Genomic DNA, 10,424 nt, shown 5'->3' on the forward strand with positions numbered 1-10,424 from the left:
TTGAGCATTCAAAATATTTACTAGCATTTAAATGCCCAAATGCAATTTACATATGATTTAATTCAATGACCTTCTGTTGACCTAGAAAATTGTGCACCAATTTTGCCAGAGGTTCTAACCCAAGACAAAGAGGGTGAACTTTTTAGAAGGGCATTTCAGGTTCATTGAAAATATTTTTAGTAAGCCTTAGTTGAATGCGCAGGGGTTCTGGGGGTTCTGTCTACCCCAATTCAAGTTTTTGATGAAAGGTAGACATGATGCAACACTCTAATGCATGGACTAGCTAGGATGTGACAACTCACCCCCACTCAAGAGAATCTCGTCCCGAGATTTAGGATCCGTCGGGAAGAAGGTGGGGTACTCAAGCCGAAGACGATCCTCCCTTTCCCAAGTAGCTTCTTGCTTGGAATGGTGTGACCATTGAACCTTGAGAAACTTGATATTCTGGCGTCGAGTGGTACGCTCGGCTTGATCAAGGATACGGACGGGATATTCTCGATATGTGAGATTATCTTGAAGATCAAGCGTTTCGTGGTCCACTCCACGGATAGGATCCGAGAAGCAACGCCTGAGTTGAGAAACGTGGAAAACATCATGAACTCTGGAAAGATGTGGAGGTAGTTCCAACTGGTAGGCAACTTCTCCCTATTTGGCAAGAATGCGAAAGGGTCCAATCTAACGAGGAGCCAATTTTCCCTTGATACCGAATCGATGGGTTCCCTTCAAAGGAGTAACCCGAAGGTAAGCCTTCTCGCCAACCTCATAAGTCATAGGCTTATGTTTGCGGTCATATTGGCTCTTTTGACGAGATTGGGCTGTTTTCAATTTCTCACGAATAATGCGAACCTGCTCTTCTGCTTCCTGGATCATATCTGGGCCAAAGAGTTGTCTTTCCCCGGTTTCTGACCAGTTAAGAGGCGTTCGACATTTTCGTCCATAGAGAACTTCGAAAGGAGCTTTGCCCAAGCTAGCTTGATAACTATTGTTATAAGCGAACTTGGCGAATGGAAGACACTTCTCCCAATTCAAACCGAGAGAGATGACAGAAGCTCGAAGCATATCCTCCAGAATTTGATTGACTCGTTGCACTTGACCACTTGATTGAGGATGGAAGGCGGTGCTAAAGGAGAGACGAGTTCCCATAGCATTTTGGAAACTTCCCCAAAATCAAGAGGTGAAGAGACTTCCACGGTCTGAGTTAATCTCCAATGGAACACCATGAAGAGACACTATTCGGGAGATGTACAAATCATCTAGCTGGCTAGCGGTTATACTCTCACGAACGGGTAGGAAGTGGGCTACTTTGGAAAGACGATCGACAACGACGAAGATAGCATTATTCCCTCTCTTGGTCCTGGGAAACCCGGTAATGAAATCCATACCGATTTATCCCATTTCCATTCAGGAATGGCCAAAGGTTGCAGGGTGCCAGCAGGCCGTTGATGCTCTGCTTTAACACGACGACAAACGTCGCAATTAGCAATGTATTGAGCGATTTCTCTCTTCATCCTAGTCCACCAAAACCTCTGGCGTAGGTCTTGATACATCTTAGTACTACCGGGATGAATGGTGAGAGGGGATTCATGAGCTTCCTTAAGGATCAATCGCCTCAGGTTGCGTACCTTGGGAACCACTAGACGGTCTCCAAAGAACACGACACCTTGATCATCAATGGAGAAACAATCCACGACTCCTTTCTTGATGTTTCTCTTGATACGGGAGATTCCCGGATCTACCTTCTGTGCCTTGATGATCTGATCCGTAAGGGTAGGTTTCTCCACCAGGGTGGAAAGAAATCCCCGGGGAACAATGTGAAGGTTGAGCTTACGAAATTCCTCGTGGAGAAGTGGTTGACTTTGTTGTAACATCAGGTTGTTACAATAAGATTTACGACTTAGTGCATCATCCATGACATTGGCTTTGCATGGGGTGTAAGTTATTCCTAAGTCGTAATCCGTAATCAACTCGACCCAACGTCTTTGCCTGAGATTCAAATCCGGTTGGGTGAAGATGGATTTCAGACTTTGGTGATCGGTGTAAATCTCGCAACAAATACCAAGAAGGTAATGTCACCATGTTTTTGAGTGCATGGACCACAGCTGCAAGCTCTAGATCATGTGTGGGATAGTTATCCTCATGTGGACGCAACTGTCGAGAGGCGTAGGCAATCACATGACAATCTTGCATGAGTATGCAACCTAGTCCTTGTCGCGAGGCGTCGCAATAGATAACAAAGTCCTTAGAAAAATCTGGTGGTACAAGTATGGGAGCAGATGTCAGGCGTCTTTTCAGTTCCTGAAAGTTGAACTCGCACTGTGGGGTCCACTCAAACTTTTTATCTTTCTTGAGGAGTTCAGTTAGAGGTTTAGCAACCTTGGAGAAATTCTCGACGAAGCGGCGACAGTAGCTCGCTAAACCAAGGAAACTCCGAACTCGCTTAACCGTTTTAGGTGGAGTCCAGTCAAGGACGGCTTGAACTCGCTCGGGATTGACAGCAATGCCCTTACCAAAGATTACATGGCCTAGATAGGTCACTTCTGGCAACCAAAATCCGCACTTAGATAATTTGGCATAAAGGCAGTGCTCTCGAAGTTTCATCAATACTAGCCTTAGATGTTCGGCATGTTCTTCCTCATTCTTGGAGTAGATGAGTATATCATCGAGGTATACCACAACGAATTTATCCAAATACTCCATGAAGATCGAGTTCATTAACCGAGAGAAGGTGGCTGAAGCATTGGTTAAACCGAAGGACATGACGGTGTACTCGTATTGGCCATAACGAGTAACAAAGGCCGTTTTAGGTATGTCCCCGTTCTTGATTTTGATTTGATGGTAACCCAACCTCAAATCCATTTTGGAAAAGACTGAGGATCCAGCGAGCTGATCATATAGGTCGTTGATCCTGGGGAGCGGATACTTGTTCTGATGGTGACCAAGTTGACCGGTCGGTAATCTACAACCATCCGATCTGTTCCATCCTTCTTCTTGACGAAGAGGACGGGGCAAGCCCATGGAGAAGAACTAGGACGGATGAAACCCTTTTGCAAGGACTCATCGAGTTGTTTCTTAAGCTCGGCTAGTTCTAGGGGTGCCATCTTATAAGGTCTTCTAGAGATTGGGACGGTTCCTGGAACAAGGTCTATCACGAACTCGACATCTCTGTCAGGTGGAACACCTGGCAGTTCTTCTGGAAAGACATCCGGGAAGTCACGGACTACCGGAATATCTTCAAGGTCTGGAAGGGGGTTGGCATTTAAGGAGTAGAGCTGACGCTCAGACACTCGGGTCAAAACATTGACTGTCTTGCCCGATGGATGGGTGAGTTGAACAGTTCTAGTGGAGCAATCAATCTTAGCATAATGGGCTGACATCCAGTCCATACCCAAGATGATGTTTATGTCCGAGGACTTGAGAGCTATTAGTGATGCAAGGAAGACCAATCTGTCGACAAGGATTTCATTCCCATGACTTATTCTAGAGGTTTGCCATCTAGAACCGGGGGTCTGAATTTCCATGGAGGTGGGCATGCCACTAAATGTGGTGTTGTGCAATCGAGCATAGCTCTCAGAAATAAATGAATGAGATGCTCCAGTATCAAAGAGAACAGTTACCGGATGGCAATTAACAAGGAGCGTACCGAGAACAATGTTGGGTCCTCATGAGTCTCCTCAGCTGAGACGTAGTTGACATGGCCACGTGCAGTGGTGGCTGGCTGGGCGTAGAGCACCTTTCCTGCTGGCTTGCCACGGCCAACAGACTTTCCGAACGGGTTGGGGTTGTTGTTCTGGGGACACTCGCGGATGTAGTGACCCGTCTCCCCACACTTGAAACAAGTTATCACATTGGGGCATGGTGCAGCATTAGCAGCGGGCCACCATAGGTCTTGGGCGGTGCATACTGCTGGCTGGGGCGAGGCGCCTCAAAGGATGGCCTCGGAGTGAACCTGGGTGGCAGAGCGGTGTTTGGAATCCAGACCCGGTGCTTCTGGGATCCAGAGCTAGATGAAGATCCAAAGTCACGGGAGTGCTTGCGTGAAGCTTCGAAGTCAGTCTGACCTGTCTCGGCACTGATGGCCTTGTTGACTAACTTCTAGAAGAAGGTGCACTCGTGCAGACGAAGGTCACGGCGAAGCTCGGGGCTAAGTCCCTTGCGGAACCTTGCCTGCTTCTTGGCGTCGGTGGATACCTCTTCAGGAGCATAACGTGCTAGATTTCCAAACTCATGACTGTATGCATCCACAGTCAGTCTACCCTGGGTGAAATTGCAGAACGCTTCTCTCTTACGATCCATGAGACCTTCCGGGATGTGATGCTCACGGAAAGCCACACTGAATTCAGCCTAGGTAGTGAGTTGGCCGACCGGGCGCATAGCCTCAAAATTTTCCCACCAAAGGCTAGCAGGGCCTTCGAGGTGATAGGCAGCAAAGGTAACCTTATCAGCTTCGGCTACGTTGGCAGAACGTAGCTTGTGGGTGATGCTGCGAAGCCAGTCATCCGCATCGAGAGGCTCGACGGAATGATTAAACTTTGGTGGATACAACTTGACAAAGTCATTGATTGACACCAGATCGTTCCTCGGCTGGTGTGCAATATTCTGCTCAATCCGCTCCAGCAAGCGGTTGGTCTCATGCTTGTTTCGTTCTGCCTCCAGCATAACTATGGCCAGAGAAGGCGGTTGAGGCAGATTTTCATTCCTAGTTGTGCTAGCTTCACCCTACTCCGGGGCAGCAGGGTTGTTGCGGGTGTTGACCATCCTAGGGAAACAAGACAATGGTTTAGACAAGGATGGCAAAATCCTAGCAAGGAAGTGCGGAATGTAAGGGATAACACGGAATGTAGAGATGTTCATTCGTATGACATGGTAATATAGAAACTGCCATATATATACCAACGGTCATACACACCATTCATAGTTTAGTACAAGCCCAGGCTATAGTACAACTACGATGAAAGACGTTACATCTCATCGAAGGCATTCCAAGCTCCTATACATTATTTTTTCTACACCTCCGGAATTGATACGCACTAAGTCATATTCCACAGGTCACGCAGGACGGTGGAAATACAACTATTACAATACTAGTGATACTACTACTAACTCAGACAGCTCCGTAGTAGTCCTCATAGAAGTCACCACCATAGCCTGGAAGTTCAACGTGATCATCTAGGAACAGACGGTCCTGAGGAGCTTGTGGACCATAGGGGCTAGGATGAGGTCTTGGACCAACAAACAGTGGTCTGCGGGGACCACGGGGTGGGGTGATGCCTCCCACATCACCCCAATCCACCATGTCTGGCAGAGCAGATCTCACAGGATACAGATCCCTCGTATCCATACATCCAGCTTGCACAGCCGGTGCAAACCGAGTCAAAGTGGCCCAATGATTAGCACGGGTGTTGAAAAGCTCCAGTCTCAAGGCCCGATTCTCTCGGTCCTTATCCTTGAGCATCTCGGCAGTGGTGCGAGTTAGTGAGTCCTCCTGTGTGGAGTCAGCATAGATAGCCTGGAGATACCCCTGCGCTCCCGGGAGTGAAGCTGGCATATAATGGAAGTCGGTGTTCCTGACTCGCATGATGGTCATCATAGAATATGCAGCATCCTGCACATCCATCTCAATAGTAACCCCGAGTCCATAAGAACAATGGAGGGGCTCGTTAGACCCAGGATAAGAAGGAAATATCCTGACAGTGCAGAAATATTGGCTTTGATTAAAGTCTCGGAATTGCTCTTCGACAGTGTATTCGGGATACCAACGGTAACCCGTCTCGATCATTACCCGGACTAACATAGCTGTATGACGGGGCACATCGAGGCACCGGGTCAGGCGAACCACTTGGTTTTGAGCACGAGTGGCCATCTGAAAGCACAACCACAATGCAAAGACATTAGAATTTCTAGGGAAAATCGGACAACATAATAGCTGTAGATGCTCAGGCAGATTTGAGACATTCACAGCAGATTGCAAAACCACTCAACAACATCATATCAAGGTTCTGGTTCAACTGATAACATACTAAAGTGGTAGAAACTGAACTGAGGCTGGTAACCAACAATCCTATAAGTTACTACAGATTAGTAACACGTGAACCTGATAGAGAGAAGAGAGCCTAGTCCTTAACCCACGTAGAATAAGAAGAGGGCTGACATGGCTAGTCGTGAACCCAAAGCGTCACTAACCCATGGGGACAGGCATACATGAATCACATCGAGCATGTCGGTCATCAATGTGTGAATCCGGGCTGTAGCACTGGGCTAACAGGACTCCGGTAACCCGGGCTGTAGCAGGCTAGGTAGGACTACGGATGTCACCGCGTGACATTTCCTCGAAGGGACAGACACATGAACAAAGTGAAACACACGCCGGCCAGTCAAGTGTCCAGAGCAGTAGTGCTGGGCTAGCAGGACTCCGGTGAACCGGGCTGTAGCGGACTACTATCGCTCAGGAAGCACTAGACTACATTTCCCCATATGAGAGGTTGCCAAGGATAAAGAACTCGATTGTCGGATCCCACTCATACCAAGCATTTCAATCATACACACAATATGCCCGATATGAGTACATACAACATAGCATCACAACAAAACTCTACAACTCAAAGTACTTTATTTAGAAAGGCTCCGAGGAGCCATACATAACATGTTCATACAGATAGGGGTCACATGACCCGACACTCAAGTCATACAATCATATAAGCACATGCGGAAGCAACTCAGTCTGAGTATAGACACTAGAAAGAAAGAAGGCTTGACGAAGCCCTTCTATCTACATCGGCCCTTCACAAGTCTTGGACCACCACCTGGGTGGCTAGTCACTCGTCAACGTCGAGGTCTACATAGAACCCATCGGAGGGGGCGGTGTTGTCGTCTGAAAACATTAATTTAAGCAACATGAGTACGGAGGTACTCAGCAAGTCTTACAACAGAATCCTACTATACATGCACATTCTCAAGAAGGTAGTGGAGTTATTGCAGCAAGCCAGCTTTGACTCTTGGCTAAGCTATCCTACGAGACACCACTTGGAAAGCATTTGTCACACACGAGTCCACTAATCACCAATACAATACTCCACCATGGATCCTCTCCCGTCAACCTATGAGAGGGCCATCCGTGGTACTCACACTTATCTTGAGGCTTTTAGTAGTATCCATTTACTTGTGTATGAACTGCATAGGTGACCAAGTAGTCCTTTACCGTGGACGCGGCTATTCGAATAGTTTCATACCCTGCAGGGGTGTGCTTCTTCACACATGCTCTCACCACTTATCGCCTCTACACGACTGTACTCGGCAACCTTCAAGCGGAAGCCCAGCGAGGGTGTCGGCCACGACCTGACTAAACACATGAGTGCCTAGTCCAGGTTTATCGCCTATTCAGGTTTCATCCGCAGGGAGTCCGGCCGAGGTTTCCACTAACGGCCCCGAACGATGTGTGCAGGGTTCCCGAGACACCAAACGGGCGAATTGGTACACCGGGCCACGTGCCTACCGCAACACAGCCCACCCGTAAGGTCAGTGCTGCGTGCGGCCCCCAGCATGCTACAAACACCAGAAACTACTTTGCAACTCCCGGACAGAGGACAAGAGTGGTTAATAAGTCGAGAGGGTCCATTGGTTTCGGGCCCAATGCGTGGTAGTAGCTGAATCTTAAATCACACACACAGATCTCAGTTCTTAAGGACGGCCTCAATGAAACAACCCACCATGTACTCCTACATGGCCTCTCATCGATACCTTTACCAAATCATGTTCAACACTTTACTCTCATTACCGACACAACCTTTCACTCTAGTTCATCATTCTGATGAGCCAGACCTGACACAACTCTAAGCATAGCAAGCATAGTACGGTAGGAAACACAATTATGGCTCAATCAACTCCTACACATGCTAGTGGGTTTCATCTAGTTACTGTGGCAATGACAGGTCATGCAAAGGAAGTGGGTTCAACTACCGCAACACACAACAGTTTGAATTGCGTTGTCTTAATGCAGTAAACAAGAGCAGAAGCGAGAACATGGGTTTGTATCGGAATGATCAATGGTTTCCTTGCCTGATGTAGTGGTAGTAGGGTACTGCCCTTCAGACGGATATTCGGGGTTATCCTCGGAGGCAGAACCTACCACGAAAGACACACCGAACATAATCAACACATGACAATATGCAACAATATGATGCATGCTATGACATGGCAATATGAATGTGTCTTGGCCTAATGCAAGCTAAAACAGAAAGGAATGAACTCATTTGAATCAAAGATTCAAATGTTAGTTCATTTAACACAACCATATTTGTGCATTATCTTATTTTGCTTAAACAGCAAGGTTAACTTGTTCTATCATGCATGAAACCATTACCAATGGATAGATTGAATTTTTTTGATCAAAATTCATATATAAATCTTTGCATTTGGAGTTACAGATTAATTTCTATGAATTTTTGAAGTTTGCAACAATTTCTGGAATTTTCTATATAAAAATAAATCCAGAAATTAGTTATTGCGTCAGCAGTGCGTCAGGGTGACATCAGTGGTCAAAGGGGACGTGCAGGTCAACCTGACCAGTGGGTCGCGCATGTCAGCAATTATTTAAACTAACTAAATTTAGTTAAAACTAATCTGGGTTAATTAGCAGAGGGGGGCCCCACTTGTCATAGACTCAGGGGAGTCAACCTGGGCCCACCCAATCAAAGTCAAAGGTCAAACACGCCGGCGTTTAGCCGCCGGCGAGGCCAGACGCGGCGGGGAGAGTGCATTAGCGTGTTCCAGCGACCAAATGAGCGGCGGAAGGCATATACGCGTAGCTGGGAGTAAGCCGCAATGTTTGGTGGCGGTGGTTGGGCTCGGGGTTGCCGGAAACGTCGCCGGCGACGAGCTTGGCGATCGCTGGAGTCGGGTGAAGATGAGCCCGAGGCTACGGGGCACGACGAGGCGTGTGGGGTGGTGCGTTGGACTCCTTGCGATGCGGTGAGTGTGTTGGACACGGTGGTGAGGCCTATGGGTGGCCGGAGTCACGTCGGCGACGAGCTCCGCGGCGGCGCGTGCGAGTGAGCTTCATGCAGTCGATGCAGGGCTCGAGAGCGAGAACGAGAAGGGGGAGGAGGTAGCTGGGCTCATGGTGGTCACGTAGGAGCAGACGGCGCGGCCGGGGACGAACTGTTGCGGCGGTGACGGCAAAGGGGATCTTCGGCGGTGGCGGAGCCGGGCGAGGTCGGTGTAGAGGCTTCGGGGCAAGCGAGTGCTCGGGGCTCGGCTTGCTCGAAGGAGAGGAGGGCGGCGGAGCTTCTGGAGACGATGGCACGGCACGGGGACGACAGAGAGCGCGACTACGGCGGCGGTGCGACAGCGGTGGCGTCGGCCATGGTGCAGGAGAGCGAGGGAGAGGAGCTAGGGAGGAAAGGGTGTGTCTGCGAGCTCGGGGGAGGAGTGGGTGACCGACCCAGGGCGGCAGAACGGCGAGGGGAGGAAGCAGGGCAGCGGGTAGCTGCATGGCGCGCGCTAGTGCCGGCGTCGAGCACCTGGCTGCCTGCCTGGCCGAGCCAAGCAGCTCGCTGGAGCGGTGGCTGGGCTGGGCCGGCAGGTGGGCTTGCCAGGTGGGCGCCAGGTAAGCCTCTTCTTTGCTTTGTTTTTCTTTTTCTATTTTTCTGTAAGTTTAAAATCCTGAAAATAATCAGAGGCTCTGTTTAGAATATCTCCAACAGCCCACACTTATTTCCAGAATTATTTGAGCATTCAAAATATTTACTAGCATTTAAATGCCCAAATGCAATTTACATATGATTTAATTCAATGACCTTCTGTTGAACTAGAAAATTGTGCACCAATTTTGCCAGAGGTTCTAACCCAAGAAAAAGAGGGTGAACTTTTTAGAAGGGCATTTCAAGTTCAGTGAAAATATTTTTAGTAAGCCTTAGTTGAATTCAGAGGGGTTCTGGGGGTTCTGTCTTCCCCAATTCAAGTTTCTGATGAAAGGTAGACATGATGCAACACTCTAATGCATGGACTAGCTAGGATGTGACACGTGAAGCCGTCACTGTCGACGAGCTTGATGTTGTAGCCAGCTTTCCCGAGATACAGTAATATGCTAGCCCGCTGATGTGAATCCTTCGACATGGCAACGCAGTCAACGTCTTCGTCGGCTTCCGGGGCGAGGTGTTGCTCTGGGATCGACAGGTCAGGGCGAACAATGACCACCTCGCCAACGTCCGCCGGAGAGGCCATGATAAACCTCTTCTTGGCCGAACGCTCATCGGGCTCCCCGGGATACGCGGTCGGGCTTAGGCTGCGACATTCTAGAGTAGGGGATGTGGATCAGGCGGAAGGGACACCACAGACCTCATCTAAAAACTCAGGGGATGGGGCAATGGTATGGGAATCGCTAGGTAACCTAAACTTTATTATCTAAGTTAGGAGGAATAGGCAGACCG

General features: G+C 48.7%; 1 pseudogene; it reads right to left on the reverse strand.

Moving 5' to 3' along the window:
- Window positions 1–10,424, reverse strand: part of LOC119272116 — a 61,331-nt pseudogene that overhangs the window by 42,441 nt on the left and 8,466 nt on the right.

The sequence above is a fragment of the Triticum dicoccoides genome, chromosome 3A (genome assembly GCF_002162155.2).
Source record: "Triticum dicoccoides isolate Atlit2015 ecotype Zavitan chromosome 3A, WEW_v2.0, whole genome shotgun sequence".
Classification (NCBI taxonomy): domain Eukaryota; kingdom Viridiplantae; phylum Streptophyta; class Magnoliopsida; order Poales; family Poaceae; genus Triticum; species Triticum dicoccoides.